The sequence below is a fragment of the Rhinopithecus roxellana genome, chromosome 15, assembly GCF_007565055.1.
Source record: "Rhinopithecus roxellana isolate Shanxi Qingling chromosome 15, ASM756505v1, whole genome shotgun sequence".
Taxonomy (NCBI): domain Eukaryota; kingdom Metazoa; phylum Chordata; class Mammalia; order Primates; family Cercopithecidae; genus Rhinopithecus; species Rhinopithecus roxellana.
In genome coordinates this window covers 126,704,102-126,720,612 of record NC_044563.1, presented here as the reverse complement: position 1 = coordinate 126,720,612, position 16,511 = coordinate 126,704,102, and the positions used below count along the sequence as shown (strand labels likewise).

General features: G+C 43.6%; 1 pseudogene; it reads right to left on the bottom strand.

The window, feature by feature from the left end:
* Window positions 1-6,328: 6,328 nt before the first annotated feature.
* Window positions 6,329-7,414, bottom strand: LOC104677363 (annotated as a pseudogene).
* Window positions 7,415-16,511: the final 9,097 nt, after the last annotated feature.

Below are 16,511 nucleotides of genomic sequence, written 5' to 3'. Positions count from 1 at the left end.
TTGGCAAAGACTGGGAGACTTGTTGGTTCCAGAGTTATTAGTTCAAGAAATTAAAAAAAAAATCTCTATCTATTAGCTGGTCAATAAGCAAACAGAACAGAGACTTTGGCGGTTACACATGATAAAGAATACAGACTTCACGTAATTAATTTAAGAAAGTTGGCCGGGTGCGGTGGCTCAAGCCTGTAATCCCAGCACTTTGGGAGGCCGAGACGGGCGGATCACGAGGTCAGGAGATCGAGACCATCCTGGCTAACACGGTGAAACCCCGTCTCTACTAAAAATACAAAAACTAGCCGGGCGAGGTGGCGGGCGCCTGTAGTCCCAGCTACTCGGGAGGCTGAGGCAGGAGAATGGCGTAAACCCGGGAGGCGGAGCTTGCAGTGAGCTGAGATCTGGCCACTGCACTCCAGTCTGGGCGACAGAGCGAGACTCCGCCTCAAAAAAAAAAAAAAAAAAAAAAAAAAGAAAGTCAGGAAACAGCAGCAACAACAACAATAAAAAAAAGAACAACGAACAGCAACAAAAACAAACTCAGGGAGGAGAAGGGAGTCTGGTGTCCAAAGTTGTCACATTGTGTGTGTGTGTGTGTGTGTGTGTATTTATTTATTTTTTTGAGACAGGTTCTCACTATTGCCCAGGCTGAAGTGAAGTGGTGCAATCATAGCTCACTGCAGCCTCAAATTCTTGGGCTTAAGTGATCCTCCCGCCGCAGCTTCCCAAGTAGCTGGGACTATAGGCATGTGTCATCACACCTGGTTAATTTTCATAGTTTTTGTAGAATCAGGGTCTTGCTATGTTCTCTGGACTGTTATTGAACTCCCAGGTGTAAGCAATCCTTCCGCCTCAGCCTCCCAAAGTGCTGGGATTACAGGCATAAGGTCACTTTGCCTGGCTTCATGTTTTTTAAATGTTCAGTTTTGAAGAAAAATTATAAGATACACAAATAAACAAGAAAATATGGCTTATACAGAAGAAAAAAAACATCCCAGGTAAACAGAAACTGTCCCTGAGGAGGCCCACACACTGAACTTAACTGAACATAGATATTAACTCAGCTTTATAATTATATTCAAGGAACTAGAAGAAATCATATCTAAAGAATTAAAGGAAAGTATGAGATTGATGTCTCACCAAATAAAGAATAGTAATAAAGAGATAAAAATGATAAAAAGAACCAAATAGAAATTTCTGCAATGGAAAAGTACGATAACTACAATTTTAAAAAGTCACTAGAAGAACTCAACAGCATATTTGAACTGGTAGTAGAAAGTATTGGTGAACTTGAAGATAGGTCATCTGAATGCATTTAACAAAAAAAATGCAAGACTTGTATACGGAAAACTATAACAACACACTCAGGATAGTCAAAATGATCTTGAAAAACAAACAAAACTCAACAAAGTTTGAGGACTCACACTTCCCAATTTTAAAACTTACTGTGTAGCTACAGTAATCAAGATAGTGTGGTACTGACATAAAGATAGACATATAAATCAGTGAAATAGAATTGAGATTTCAGAAACATACCCACACATTTACTATTAGCTGGGTTTTGACAAGGGTAACAAGACAACTCGATGGGGAAATAAATGGTGCTGGGTCAACTGAATATCCACATGCAAAAGAATAAAGTTGGAGCCCTACTCATACCATATACAAAATTAACTCAAGGTGAGCCAAGGGCCTAAATGTAAAACTATAAAACTCTTAGGAAAAAACATAGGTATAAATCTTCATAATCTTGGTTTAGGCAATGGTTTATTAGACATGATGCCTGAGGCAAAAATAAGTAAAGAAAAAATAGATAAATTGGACTTCAAAACTAAAAGCCTTTGTTCTTTGAAGGCCACTGTCAAGAAAGTGAAAAGGGCTGGGCACGGTGGCTTACGCCTGTAATCCCAGCACTTTGGGAGGCCAAGGAGGGTGGATCACCTGAGGTCAGGAGTTCGAGACCAGCCTGGAGAACATCATGAAACCTCGTCTCTACTAAAAACACAAAAATTAGCCAGGCGTGGTGGCATGTGCCTGTAATCCCAGCTACTCAGGAGGCTGAGGCAGGGGAATTGCTTGAACCTGGGATGCAGAGGTTACGGTGAGCTGAGATTGCACCACTGTACTCCAGCCTGGGCAACAGAGTGAGACTCCATCTCAAAAAAAAAAAAAAAAAAGTGACAAGATAATCTACATCATATATCTGAAAAGGGCCTAGCTTCTAGAATATATAAAGAATACAACTCAACAACAAAAAGACAAATGTTCCAATTTAAAAATGGGCAAAGATTTGAATACTTTCTCCAAAGAAATGTACAAATGGCCAATAGGCATGCGAAAAGATGCTCAATATTATTAGTTATTAGGAAAATGCAAATCAAAACTTGAGTGAGATACCTCTTTACAGCTAGAATTACTGCTATCAAAATGACAGATAATAATAAGAGTTGGCATGGATATGGAGAAGTTGAACTCTCATTCATTTCTGGTGGAAATATAAAATGATGTAGCCACTTTGGAAAACAGTTTGGCATTTCTTCAGAAAGCTAAACATAGACTTACTATTATATGGTCCAGGAACTCCACTCCTAGGTATATACCCAGGAGAATTAAAAATGTATGTCCACACAAAAACTTGTACATGAATGTTTATAGGAGCATTATTCATAATAGCTAAAAAGTGGAAACAATCCAAGTGTCCATCAACTTATGAAAGGATAAACAAAATGTGGTATGTTCTTATAATGGACTGTTGTTCAGCTGTAAAAATAAATCAAGTACTGATACATGCGACAACATGGATGAACCTTGAAATGACTGTGCTAAGTGAAAAAAGCCAGACACAAAAGGCCAAATATTGTATGCTTCCATTTCTATGAAATATCCAGAAGAAGCAAATCCATAGAGACACAAAGTGATTGCCAGGGACTAGGGATGGTGCGGGGAATGGGAAATGACTATGACTGCTCATTGATTTGGGGTTTCTTTTGGGGATGATGGAAATGTTCTGGAGGTAGATAGTGGGGAGGGTTTCACAACCTTGTGAATATACTAAAAACTACCAAATTGAATTTTATGGTATGTGAATCATATCTCAACAAATTTTTATTTACATAATATGCTATGTAGGCAAGTTGGGGTAGCAGAAATAATGTGACAGGACTTTAGTATTGGGTTCTGTTCAGAATCCTTGCTTTGGGAGAGTTTTTAAACTATCTGAGCTTTAGTCTCCACTTCTAAAATTAAGGCAATAATATCAATCTTACATACTTTTATGTATATTAAGTGAAAAGTGTATGTAAGCTGTTTTGAGCTGGGTCTGGTGGTGTGCCCCTATAGTCTCAGCTACTTGAGAGGTTGGGGTAGGAGAATTACTTGAGCTTAGGAGTTTGAGACTAGGCTGAGCAACATATTGAGACCCCCATCTCAAAAAAGAAAACAAAACAAACCCCAAAACCATTTTAGGGAACAGGGTGGGCCTGATATATAGTATAAATTTTTAACAAATGTTAATTAGTTTTCTACCTTCCTTCCTTTCTTCTTCCCTCTTTCCTAAATTTATACAGATCAGGATGGTAGAAAATAAAATATAGGAGTTCTACTATTGATATGGGGATGATGGTCTAATCTCCTTATGAACTGGGGGACATGGGATTGGGGGATGGGAAACGACTGAGAAGGGAACACTCTGATTTATGTAGAATTGTTCCATGCATTTTCTGCAAGATGGGGCTCAGCCACAGAGAGGGCCTGTGTGAGGACACTGGCATGTCCTCTAGGGAGGGGGGTGTGTCTACTGGCCTATAGCCCTACGGGTATAGGGACAGCTGTTCATAAAACAAAATTGTTCTTTGAATCAAGCTGGAAAGGACTTGATTTTTCTTGAGGACAGGGGACCAAAAGAAAACAAGTTTTGAAATAAAATACACATTTTTGGGGCCTCCTTGTATTTCTTCAGCCCCTTTTCTACAATTCTGGACTGTAGTTCCTGGAAATTCATACTTTCAAAAAGCCCCATCAGTGATTCTTGGATGGAGCTTTTAGAACATGCATGCGTGTTCAAGTCACCGGAAGCATCTTGCTAGTACACAGATTCAGTGTGTCTGATATGGGGCTTGAGATTCCTCATTTCTAACAGGCTCTTGGGTGATACCAGGAAGTTGCTGATCCATGGACCACACTTTGAATAGCAAGCGTTTAGCAGCTGGTTTGAGTAAACCAGGTTAGAATTAAATGCCAGACTAATCAAAGTTGGAAAAGCTAGGTTCCGTGACTGCCCTGTGCACCCCAAGCCTGCCCGTCTGCCCACAGCTTTATATGCAGAGGCTCTTCATGCTGTAGAAAGTCTGGTGGGTGCTTCAATGGCTTGTTGGTCTCCCTGGGAAGGAGAGCTGTCAGAGAGGAGAAAGCAGTTGGCTTTCCAAGGTCAAAGTCTAATGGGAGATTCTCTGAAATTGACCAGACACGAATGCTGATGGATGCAGGGATCATTTGTCTGAGGGGCCCTGGGGTTTTTGATATGTCTCTTGGGCATGTCAGCGGTGTGACGGATGCAATATGGTGAACATGAGGAAGGGGCGCAAATGTTAGAGTCCAAGAGGCCTCCATTGGAATCCTGCTCCTCACATTGTAACCTTGGACTGTACTTAACCTACCTGAGCCTCAGTTTTCTTATCCGTATTATGGAGAGACTTTGACCAACCTTGTAGGATTGTGTTAAGGTTTAAAAGAGGTAATGCATGTAACATGCATGCCACAGAGTCAACACTCTAAGAGAAGTTTTTTACCACCGATGGCAAGTATCTGTGTTAACTCGAGGGACAAGGGTGACCAGGGAGCTGGGGGTAGCTGGAGAAGTTTTACTCTCATTTGTTGACCCACAATGGATGCTTAAGTCCACACATGTTGATTTATGAGCTAATTGGGTTGTGCCTCTGGCTCTTTGGTTCAGCATTGTGGGTGTTATGCCTTTGAATAGCCCAAAGTGAGAGTCCCTGTGCTTTAGGGATAGCCCATGGTCAGCTTTTGAGAAGATGCTTACCATTCTTCTCCTTCCCCGAGGCCTTACAAATTCTCAGAGAGAGGGAACACGCTGTTATGTATTAGGTTAAGCATTTTCAAGCAGGACTGGCCCTAAGAGATAATTTTAATCTAACTCCCTTAATTATGTCTGAGAAAACTGAGCACAGAAAAATTAAACAACTTGCCCCAGGCTCAAGAACCACTTAGTGACAAAGTCAGGGCCAGATCCCAGCCTCCTTCCCACTGGCTGGGTATTCTCTCCACTGGACAGCTCTACTACCTAGGGAATACATGTGTACTCTGCTTAGCATTTCAGATTCAGATGTATTCCAGATACAGCACATTTTAATTTTAATATGCCGTGTGTATATTTTGTTGTATGTGTGGGACACGTGCCTCATCTACTTACATTTGATAGAACTTGGAGAGAAGTTTATCACAGCAATAGTTAATTGTTCTGTCTTTGCTCAAGACTTTTTGTTGATCATATTTGTGTCTTCGTTTAATCCAAAATTGCGTGTCAAGAGCACAACTGGATCTGCACTGTGCTTTACTTGTGTTGCCTTGTTGGCCTGCTGGGGTCAGTGGACTGGGGTTGGGTGGTTGAGCTGCTCCAGGTCACAAGGCCTTCTGTGAAAATAACCCCTGCTTTATAGCAATCATTGCCAAATTGTAGGTTGGCAATGATCTTGATCAACTGTTTACCTGTTTTCATGGAATGACAGAGATGAGGGCAAAATTATGACATTTTTAAAAAGAAAGAAACATTGATTTGGTTTAAAGTCCTGCCTTTTATTTTGACATTATAGCTTTCTGATGTTTTGCTGTTCTTTCTTTTATGAAACTATGATCATTGTAGATTATAGATGGTAGATTTTCCCTTCCTTCACCTATTTATTTATTATTTTATGTTTGCCTCACACTAATAAACTTTTATTTCACTCAAATTGGAGCAATAATCTTCCATACATAAGTATCTTCCCTGCCCAATAATTCAAAGAAAAAAATCCAAAATGATTAATAAAGAAAAATATAAGAATTAACAGTCCCTTTAAATTTGTTTTAAATATTTTTAAGGTTTAAAAAGGGTTTAAAGTTTGTAATTCCTAGTAGGAAAACATTATCTGAATGAATGGCAAACCACGGTAAATGCTTCAGCTGCATTTGGGGGAGAGGGATATGGATTATCTTCAAAGCACCCCAGCTCCGTTGATGAGAAGATCAGAGGTACACTGGTTTGTATTATTGCGACATCCATAACGTGATCTAGGTTGCTTTTCCTTCAGCAAGGTCTTGATTTATCAGAAGGACATTACGCTTGACCTCCAAATTTGGCTGACAATTTACTGGTAAGATTCATAACCTTTGGGTTGCTCTGGTATTGTGACATATTTGCTGGGTTCTGAGCCACATCCTGGAAGAGGCTACCATAACTTCTGGATCCTGCATGGCTGCAAGAACCTCTGGATCACTAAGAATTTCACTGAGTCCAGGGATTCCGGCTGTCCCAGGCATGCCCCCTCCTGTTCCAAGCATTCCCCCAGGAAGTCTACCTGGAGAAGAGCCATACTGAACTCCTGACTGTCCTCTGGCTTTTTCTTCCTTCTGGGCTCTCTCATGCTCTTCTCGAGCCTTCTTAACTCTTTCTATTCTTTCTTTGATCTCTTGCTCTTCACGTTTTTGCTCATACTTTCTCCCATGTTCTGCAATGTCTGTGCCCTAGGCTGAACTTCTTTCAGCATTATACTAGCATCTTCGTCATAATCCAGTTTACAGGCAAGGGCAAGATCATGTACTGCTTCTTCCCAGTGGCCTAGAGGTCTATGTGCTTTCCCTCACCACTTGTAAGGCTGAGCTGAATCAGGATTTATTTCAATGACTCTGTCACAGTCTCGGATGGCAGCATTTGGCTTCTGTAATTTGACGAAGACACTGGCCCTCTTGGCGTGCAAAATGGCCAACTGAGGATTCAGCTTGATGGCATCTGTGAATAAGTCAATGGCTTTCTGCAGTTCACCATCATTTAGGGCTTCAATAGCAGTCACTTTCTTATCATTTGCCTGATCCATCATCTCTTCCATTATCTCTGCATTTTCATCTCCCATTTCTTAGGGGCATCAGGGTCTGGTTCAGTCACACCTTCATTATCAGTTTATAGATTACTTTCCTCACGTGATGGTTCGTCTGCCTTTAAGTCTTCCTCCACCTTCTTATTATCAGGTTTTTCTTCCTTGGTATTTTCTTCTGATTTAACTTTCTGAGTAGCAGGTGGTAGTTTACCCCCCATGCTCTCCACCCACTCCCTCAGGAAGTACATTTCCTCGATGTGCAGAATGCTTGGATCCTGCTTATACATTTTCACAAAAGCCCGAAGTGCGTTCACTTTCCAGGGGTCCATGGTTGGGAGGTGGTGGATGAAGAAGCTAAGGTGCTGTGGTCCAGTTCCAGACCTAGGCGCTGGCTCGGTGTGACCGCGCAGAACGGGGCACCTGTTTATTTTTTAAATATCCTTATTTAACAAAATGAAAACTTGGCACCTATCTAGGTGCCTAAAACTGGAGTCTTGAAACTGGAGATCTAAAAAGATTTACTTTGCAGCATAATTTCCAGAAATGCCTTGCCTCACTGTGGCAAAAAGCAAGAATTGCTAGCATTTAAGTGGGAGTAGGGAAGTTATGTCTCAAGAAAGGTGTTCAGGGACCCCTTTCTTACTGAGTGGGAGGTCGGATCTTTTAAGCTCCTCTTCCCAACATTAGAATCAGTCTTCCCCCCAAAATTGAACATTGATTTCAGTCATTTTTAGGCAGAGATCAGTGTTGAGGGCACTTCGTGGTTGAGTGAGAACAGGGGTTGGTGGGTGAGAAAGTGAAATCAGACAAGAGAAGTTGGGACTCAGAGCTTCCCAGTCCCCAAACAGAAGAGGAACTGGGAAGTATCTCCAGCTGCGGAAGAGGAAGGTTTGGACACTCTCTTTACATGGCCAGTGTGGCTTCTTCCTTTGAGAGGTAAGAACTCACTGCTTGAGAGGAAACCCACTGCAGGAACCCTGAAGAAAACTAAGTCCGCCCAGGTCAGTAACTGGAAACAGTGGCTTTTCCTCCATCCTGTATAGCTACACTTAGAAATTTCACGGAAGGTTGTGAACATTTTATCAAGACATTTGACTGCATTGCTCCTGCTGTTTAACCAGAGGATTCAGTAGAAAACAAACAAACAAACAAACAAACAAACAGGATGGTTTAATGAGTGAGACATGAATTGGAACAGGCAGGATGAGCTGTGGGTTCCTGCGGTGGTCTGACAATGATGTGATGAGGACACCTTTCCAGGGGCAAAGTCAAGGCCATGTGCTGCTCACAGGAAATTCCCTTTGGTTAAGTTCCTGAAGAATGTATTGATTTTCTGATACCCTGCCTTATTCAGGTAGGATTTGAAGCAGCTTACAGAAAAACAAGATTTAAAATGTAAGAAGGTAAGGATATAGGGAAAAGAAAGGTAAAACAGCATGATAAGAGAAAGGTGGGGTTTGTGATTGCGGAAATGCTTGCTGGTGTCTCTGTGTTGGTTCTGTTGTTGCAGGTACTGGGAGGAGGAGATGAACCCTGCTCCTGTGGAGGCTATGAGGTGTTGGTGTCATGTACACATCCAAGGGATGGCCTCATTATTTACAACTAGGCTCCTGAAAATCAGCCCGGAATCCAGCTTTCTACCTTCTCTTTTCAATATCATTCAATTAATTGAGTCACAGAAGCAGCCTTTAATTCATTTAATTCCCTTACATTCTTCTAACTTCTGCCATATATCTCGTGACCTGTGATTTTTCCTTTTGCACTGATTTGATACTAGGTAATAGCAATTAAATATCGTTACTTATACCAGAACAGCTTATCCTTCTTATCAACAAAAACAAATAAGGTCCACACTCCTGAAAACAAATAGGCTTTATTTCTAGCCTTGTGAACAAATGCAATTTTGTCACTTACATAATTTGTTATTGATATAGTAACTTCAGAATTATTTGTGGTACTGCTTCCTGAGACATGTAAAATCATATTAATGATTTTTGAATAGCGATCAGTAATAACATTTATTAAATACCCATGGTGCTTCGAATCTTTCAGTTGGTCAGTCAGCATTTACGTTCTTGATATCACTCCCAAAGCATCATATAAACGACTTCTTTTTTTTTTTTTTTGAGAGGGAGTCTCACTCTGTCACCCAGGCTGGAGTGCAGTGGCACTGCAACCTCTGCCTCCCGGGTTCAAGCAATTCTCCTCCCTCAGCCTACCGAGTAGCTGGGATTATAGGTGCCTGCCACCACACCCGGCTAATTTTTGTATTTTTAGTAGAGACGGGTTTTCACCATGTTGGCCAGGCTTGTCTTGAACTCCTGACCTCAGGTGATCCGCCCGCCTCAGCCTCCCAAAGTGCTGGGATTACAGGCGTGAGCCACCGCACCCAGCCCATAAAAACAACTTCTAACCTCAGGAAGCCTACACTCCAATGGGAAACCAAGGGTGACCCCAGACCAATTTATGCGACTGCTCTATTTCCTTATCCACAAAGTGGGGAGAATGACAGTGCCCAGCTCATAAGGCTGTTGGGAGCTTTTAACGACATAATACTTGTGCAGCCTGATGGCTGGCATAGAGAAAGCACTGGATAACTGCTTGTTTTCCTTCTTGTTATTATGATTGGAGAAATTCTGCGGAGGTGGTGCCTAGGAGCTGGCCACACCTCCCCCAGAGGGGATTTCCAGGTTTCACAGGTTTCCTTCCCTCCCTGAGCACAGGCAGGTGAGTCAGGGTCGCTTGTGCCCCCCTCCAGCTCTGGGATGTATGCTGTCCAGCTGGTTACGAGTCTCCGTCACATCCGAGGAAAAGTGGAGCTGGCTAAGGGGAGATGGAAAAGAAGGGCAACAAATTCCAGTTTCTTGTGAAATTTTGTAAAGCCTTATCTCAGTCTGCAGAGCAGAAACAGGGTGGGGGCTATGTATCTGAATGTCTCTACGCGTGCATAAAATATATGATTAGAACTGAACACCTAGAAGTCCCTTCCCCGGGCAAGGGATGAACTCTTCTGTTTCTAGAACCATTTAGGGAGGTGTCAAGTTGGCTTCGTCCCAGAGATTCAGGTGAGGACAGAACAGAGGGCAGGGTATTCTTGCCCTGAGTTCCCTGCTAATGAGCTAATTCTGGCCCCTCACCTTTGTTTGGCATGCAGTTTACCAGAAAAGGGCATCCTACCTTTATCCTTGGTTCTCCATACCCTCGCTACCTTTCCTGTGTTTTGCAAACATGGGATGGTGTATTTAGCTTTCTTTTGCTGGAATTATTTTCACCCCATGTCCTGTGTCTTTCTTGTCCAGAAGAAATCAACTTCTAGTCTAAGGAGCTCCAGAGAAGGGCGTGCAGGGGATGACCATGTTCTTTTGCATGCATTTAGCTGTGTTGAACAGTCCTCCTGTTTTGCTACTGTCTGAGAATATTCTCTTGATTCTATGGGCTCCTGGACCTGGGCTTTCCTTGGCTTATCTCATGAATCTGCCTCTTGGTCCCTTTCATTGGCTGCCTTCTGTGTTTAGGTTTTGTAGGGGAAGGCCCCTGGAAGGTGGGTGGGAGAAGAGGCACCTCTCAGGAGAGGCTGAGGTACACAGACACTCTTGTCCACACAAGTCCATATTTATTTATCTTCTAATATACTATGTTAGTTTGTTTGCTTGTTTGTTTTGAGGATCTCCTTCTGTTACGCACCCTAGAGTGCAGTGGTGCCATCATGGCTCACTGCAACCTCAACTTCCTGGGCTCAGTTGATCCGCCTGCCTCAGCCTCCTGAGTAGCCAGGATTACAGGTGCATGCTGCCATGCCTGGCTATTTTTTTTTTTTTTGTAGAGGGTTTTTTCATGTTGCTCGGGCTGGTCTCAAACACCTGGTCCCAAGTGATCCACCTGCCTCAGCCTCCCAAAATGCTGGGATCCTGGATGTGAGCCACTGTGCCTGGCCTTGTAATATAATTTGGATATTCCTGCCTTGATATACATTAGGAACTTCCTGGAGGCTTGTACTCAAGAGAGGTAGTGTCTGCTTGCTCAGCAAGCAGAGGCTGAGTAAGTGCAGGACTCTGAATATGGTTGTGCAGCAGAGTTGTGGGTATTTGTGGGGACATTGGCCTCAGGCCCAGGATTTAGATTTAGCTAGCAGACATGCCTGGGCAGCTAAACTGGCAACGTCAGACATTGCCAGGCAGTTTAGCTTATCAGGGCTCTTCTTAGAAGCCACAATGCCAAGGCCTCATGACCATACTCTTCCACCCTCCAGAATCTTGTCCACCTTCATATCCCTCCATTCCTGACGCATCATGTCCCAGGCAGGTGCCCCAACACCTCATTCTCATCTCCATCTCCATGCTTACTCATGTCTTCCAGGTTGTACTTGAGAGAGCCTAGGCCTTAGCAGTAGAGTTGGTTTCAAGTTGCTGCCCTCCCATCTCCTGGTATGTAACTGGCTTTCTGGGTGTTAGTTTTTCGTTTGTAATGCCTGCCTTGTAGCCCCATTGTGAAAATTAATCAATAATTTATTTTGAGGGCCCAGTATGTGGCAGGCATTGTGGTAAGCTTTAGAGCAGGGGCACAAAGATCAGTTATGATTTCTCCTTTTTAAAACTTTTATTTTTTTGCAGAGATGGTGTCTTGCTATGTTGCCCAGGCTGATCTTGAACTCTCGGCCTCAAGTAATCCTCCTGCCTGGGCTTCCCAAAGGAATTACAGAATAAGCCACCATGCCTGGCTGATACCTCTGTTTGAATAGCTTTTGGTTAGTGTTGAGAGGCAGGTTCATAAACAGATAATTTCAAATTAATGGTTAAATGCTAAGATAGAGGTAAGCCTTAGGAGTACAAAGGAAGGGAAAGAATGCTTTTTGGAGTAAATTGTGGATGAGCTGGTTTCCTTCCTTCCTTCCTTCCTTCCTTCCTTCCTTCCTTCCTTCCTTCCTTCCTTCCTTCCTTCCTTCCTTCCTTCTCTCTCTCTCTCTCTCTTTCTTTCTTTCTTTCTTTTTTTCTTTCTGTCTTTCTTTTCTCTCTCTTTCTCTCTCTCTCTCTGGAGTGCAGTGGCGTGAATCATAGCTCGCTGCAGTCTTAAACTTCTGGCCTCAAGCAATCCTCCTGCCTCAGCCTCCCAAAGCACTGAGATCACAGGAGTGAGTCACTGCAGCCATCCTGGATGAACTGTTTTGAAGGATAGGGGTAGGTTGGGGTTAGTATTCCCAGAAGAGAGGAGTGTGGAGTTACAAAATAGTGTGATGTGAGCAGGGAGCAATTAAAAGGTAATGTTCAAGAAAAAGAGTGACAGATGCTGTTGCTGGCAAGTACATAGGGGCCAAGTCAGGCTAGGTCTTATAGGTCATGCCAAGCATTTTGAATTCTATCTGTAGGCAACAGAGTTTTATTTTTATTTGTTTATTATTTTTAGGTGAAACAATTTTATTACACAGTTGCCTTTAAAACCACAAAGATACTATTTTCTTCATATAAAAATATTAATACTGGGGCAAGGGGCCAAGATGGCCAACTAGAAACATCTATGGTCAGAGGCTCCCACTGGGAAGAACCAAAATGGCAAGTGAATCCTGCACCAGCAACCAAGGTATCCAGGTTCTCTCACTGGCACTGACTAAGCAGTTTACGTGACTTATGAGGAGTGAAGAAAAGCAGGGTAGTGCAACGGCCCACCTGGGAGCCACATGGGGAAAGGGGAGCTCCCACCCCAAGCCAAGGGAGGTGGTTAGTGATCACGCTACCTTGTCGGAAAACTGTACTAGTTCCACGGATCTGTGCAACACACAGATCAGGAGATCCCACTTGTGAGCTACACCACCAGGGCCTTGGGTCCCAAGCACAGAGCTGTGCAGAGTCTCAGCAGCCGCGTGACTGCAGTTTTAGGCAGTCTCCAGTCAAGTGGCTGCTGAGAATCTGCACAGCTCTGTTAACTCTGCACAGGTCTGTTAAGTTAACAGCTCTGTTCTGTTAACTCTGCTAAGAGTTTCCAGAGGGGTGGGGGAGGCCGTTACCACCGCAGCTGCCTGCTGCCTAAGATGACTGAGCTCCCCCAGGGAGGGGTGGTGGCCATCACTGCAACTCAGGTCTGCCATTTTTCCCCTGCTGGTGCCGGGGAGACTAGATGGTTTTGACCCAGGAGGAATTCCCCACAGCACAGCACATGGGTTGTGGCAGATCGTGGCCAGACTGCCTCTTTAGGCTGGACCCTGACCCATCCTTCCTCACTGCTCAAGACCCCCCAGGAGGGGTCGCCAGACACCTTATAAAGGAACATTCCCACCAGCATCAGATCAGTGCCCCTCCCGGACAGAGATCCCAGAGGAAGAAGCAGGCAGCCATCTTTGCTGTTTTGCAGCCTCCTCGGGTGACACCTATAGGTGTGGGAGGGACCCAGGAAAATAGGGTCTGGAGTGGACCTCCAGCAAACCACAGCAGCCCTATGGAAGAGAGGCCTGTTAAAAGGAAAACAAACAGAAAGCAACAACAACAACAGCATCAACAAAAAAGTCCCCAGAAAAGCCCCATTCAAAGATCGACAGCCTCAAAGATTGAAGCTAGACAAACTCATGAAGATGAGAAAGAATCAGTGAAACAAACACTGAAAACTCAAAAAGCCAGAGTGCCTCTTCTCCTCCAAATGATCAGAACACCTCTCTAGCAAGGGCACAGAACTGGGCAGAGGCTGAGATGGATGAATTGACAGAAGTAGGCTTCAGAAGGTGGGTAATGACAAACTTCACTGAGCTAAAGGAGCATGTTCTAACCCAATGCAAAGAAGCTAAGAACCATGATAAAACATTACAAGAGCTGGTAACCAGAATAACCAGTTTAGATGGGAACATAAATGACACGATGGAGCTAGAAAACACAACGTGAGAACTTCCCAATGAAACCACAAGTATCAATAACTGAATAGACCAAGCAGATGAAAGAATTTCAGAGCTTGAAGACTATCTTGCTGAAATAAGACAGGCAGACAAAAATAGAGAAAAAAGAATGAAAAGGAATGAACAAAACCTCCCAGAACTATGGGATTATATAAAAAGACTGAACCTATGACTGATTGGCATGCCTGAAAGAGATGAGGAGATTGGAACCAAGTTGGAGAATGGAACCAAGATGATATACTTTAGTATATCATCCAGGAAACTCCCCCAACCTAACAAAACAGGCCAACATTCAAATTTAGGAAATCCAGAGAACCCCAGTAAGATACTCCATGAGAAGACCAACCCCAAAACACAATATCCTCGGATTCTCCAAGGTCAGAATGAAGGAAAAAATGTTAAGGGCAGCCAGAGGGAAAGAGCAGGTCACCTACAAAGGGAAGCCCATCAGACTAATAGCAGGCTTCTCAGTGGAAACGCTAGAAACCAGAAGAGATTGAAGGTCAATAGTCATCACTGTTAAAGAAAATAATTTCCAAACCAGCATTTCATATATGGCCAAATTAAGCTTTATAAGTGAAGAAGAAAAAAATTCTTTTTAGACAAGCAAATACTGAGGGAGCTTGTCACCACCAGGCCTGCCTTGCAGGAGCTCCTGAAGGAAGTGCTAAATATGGAAAGGAAAGACTGTTAACAGCGTCTGCAAAAACACACTGAAGTACAAAGACCACCTATAGCTGGGACTATAGGCATGCACCACCACGCCTGGCCAATTTTTGTATTTTTTATGGAGATGGGATTTCTTCATGTTGCCCAGGCTGGTCTTGAGCTCCTGGGCTTAAACGACCCACCTCCCTTGGCCTCCCAAAGTTCAGGGATTACAGGCATGAGCCACCACACCCGGCCAGGAACATGTGTTTTTAATAAGCATCTTGTGACAGTGATGCAGATGCCCAAGGACCCCATGGGATGCTTATTTAAAATGCATGTTCCTGGACCCCACCCCAGTTTTAGGAGCCATAACTGTTTGTGTCATTTTACCCAGCTCCAGGGTGATTCTTTTGTGCCCTTAAGGTTGAGATCCCTGGCTGGAAGTCTTCGTGGTCTCGGGCACATAGTGCTAGGTAGCATTCACTGAGGTAATGTAGGTACAACACCTAGTACAGGGTCTGTCTGGTCAATAACAGTTATAATGCACACTGGGACCCTTGGTGACATTGGTGGCTTACAGGAGGGTATGCAGGTCCAGTTCATTCCAGTAAGAGACTCTGATTATCAGCCGATGCACACAGCATCCAGAGGATGGGGGAAATATTTCTTCACTTTTCCCCTTATACTCCTTCTCGGTCACACCTCTGGACGACCTGTATTGCTGTGGTCTCCCTTCCTCTTCCGCAGTGCTCTTCATCTTTCATATCTGCCGGCCTTTCTGGGTCCTACTGCAGTTCTGAAGGGGAGGATCATCCTGGGAGGTCCGTGTATGCCCAGGTAGCTGAGGCCCTTCAGTATCTCTGGTGTAGACTGTGAACAAGACACATAGCAATGACTGCCTTTCCCGGCACCTTCAACATTATTTTGTGAACAGTTTATCTCTTCTCTCTGTCTTTTTCTCTCTTACTGATGGCTCCTCGGAAGCGAGTAGAGGGGAAAAGGAAAGAAAGCGGGGAGAAGATGAAGTCCTTTCTGCTCTCATTATCATTCAGATTGAGATTTAATCAGTCATGTAAATGAATGGTCAGATGGACATCCTGTATACTGACCTTATGTATTATTATGTTTTTGTAGAGATGGGGTCTTCCTATGTTGCCCAGGAGCAAAGACTATGACTTATTTGGGCTAATGTCAGTTCCTTTCTTCTCCAACCATTCATAGTTAGAGATATTGATGACCTCCTCCCATAAACCTAGGCTAGCTCTACATTTTTTTTTTCCTTTGAGACGGGGTCTTGCTCTGTAGCCCTGTCTCAAAGCCTGAAGTGCAGTAGTGAAATCACAGTTCACTGCAGCCTTGAATTTCTGGGCCCAAGGGGTGCACCTGCCTCGGCTTCTTAAAGCACTGGGATTGTACTTAGATTTTAAGTCAGGTTTAAATCCTACCTTTGGTAGCCGGTCCTTCCCATTTCCTCTAGGGCACATGAATCTGAAGCTCTTGAAATTCTGATCAATGACACAGTAGTCAGAGTTTGAATTAAGCAAATGTTTATTGACCTGTGCTGGTTCTAGATGCTTTGAGCAGCCCACATAAAAGACCTCAGTGACTAGTAAATGGAAAACTCAGGAAATGTCAGTGGTGTTAAGAGACATCCCTTAGAGGAAAGAGAAAGGAGACCTAGGAGGGGCTGGTGTAAAACCTCTCTGAGCAAGGCGAGAGGGAGAGAGCCAGAGAGAGGGCTAGAAAAATCACAGCAAGTAAAAGAGAAAAATGAGAAGGCATCTGCAAATGAAATGAACTTGGTGAGCTTATGTGTGAGTGGCCAGGTTTCTAAGCCAGCGGAATGAGATCAGGTGGTGGGTGATGATCTTATGACCTGTAGACCCTGGAAGGGCAGGGAG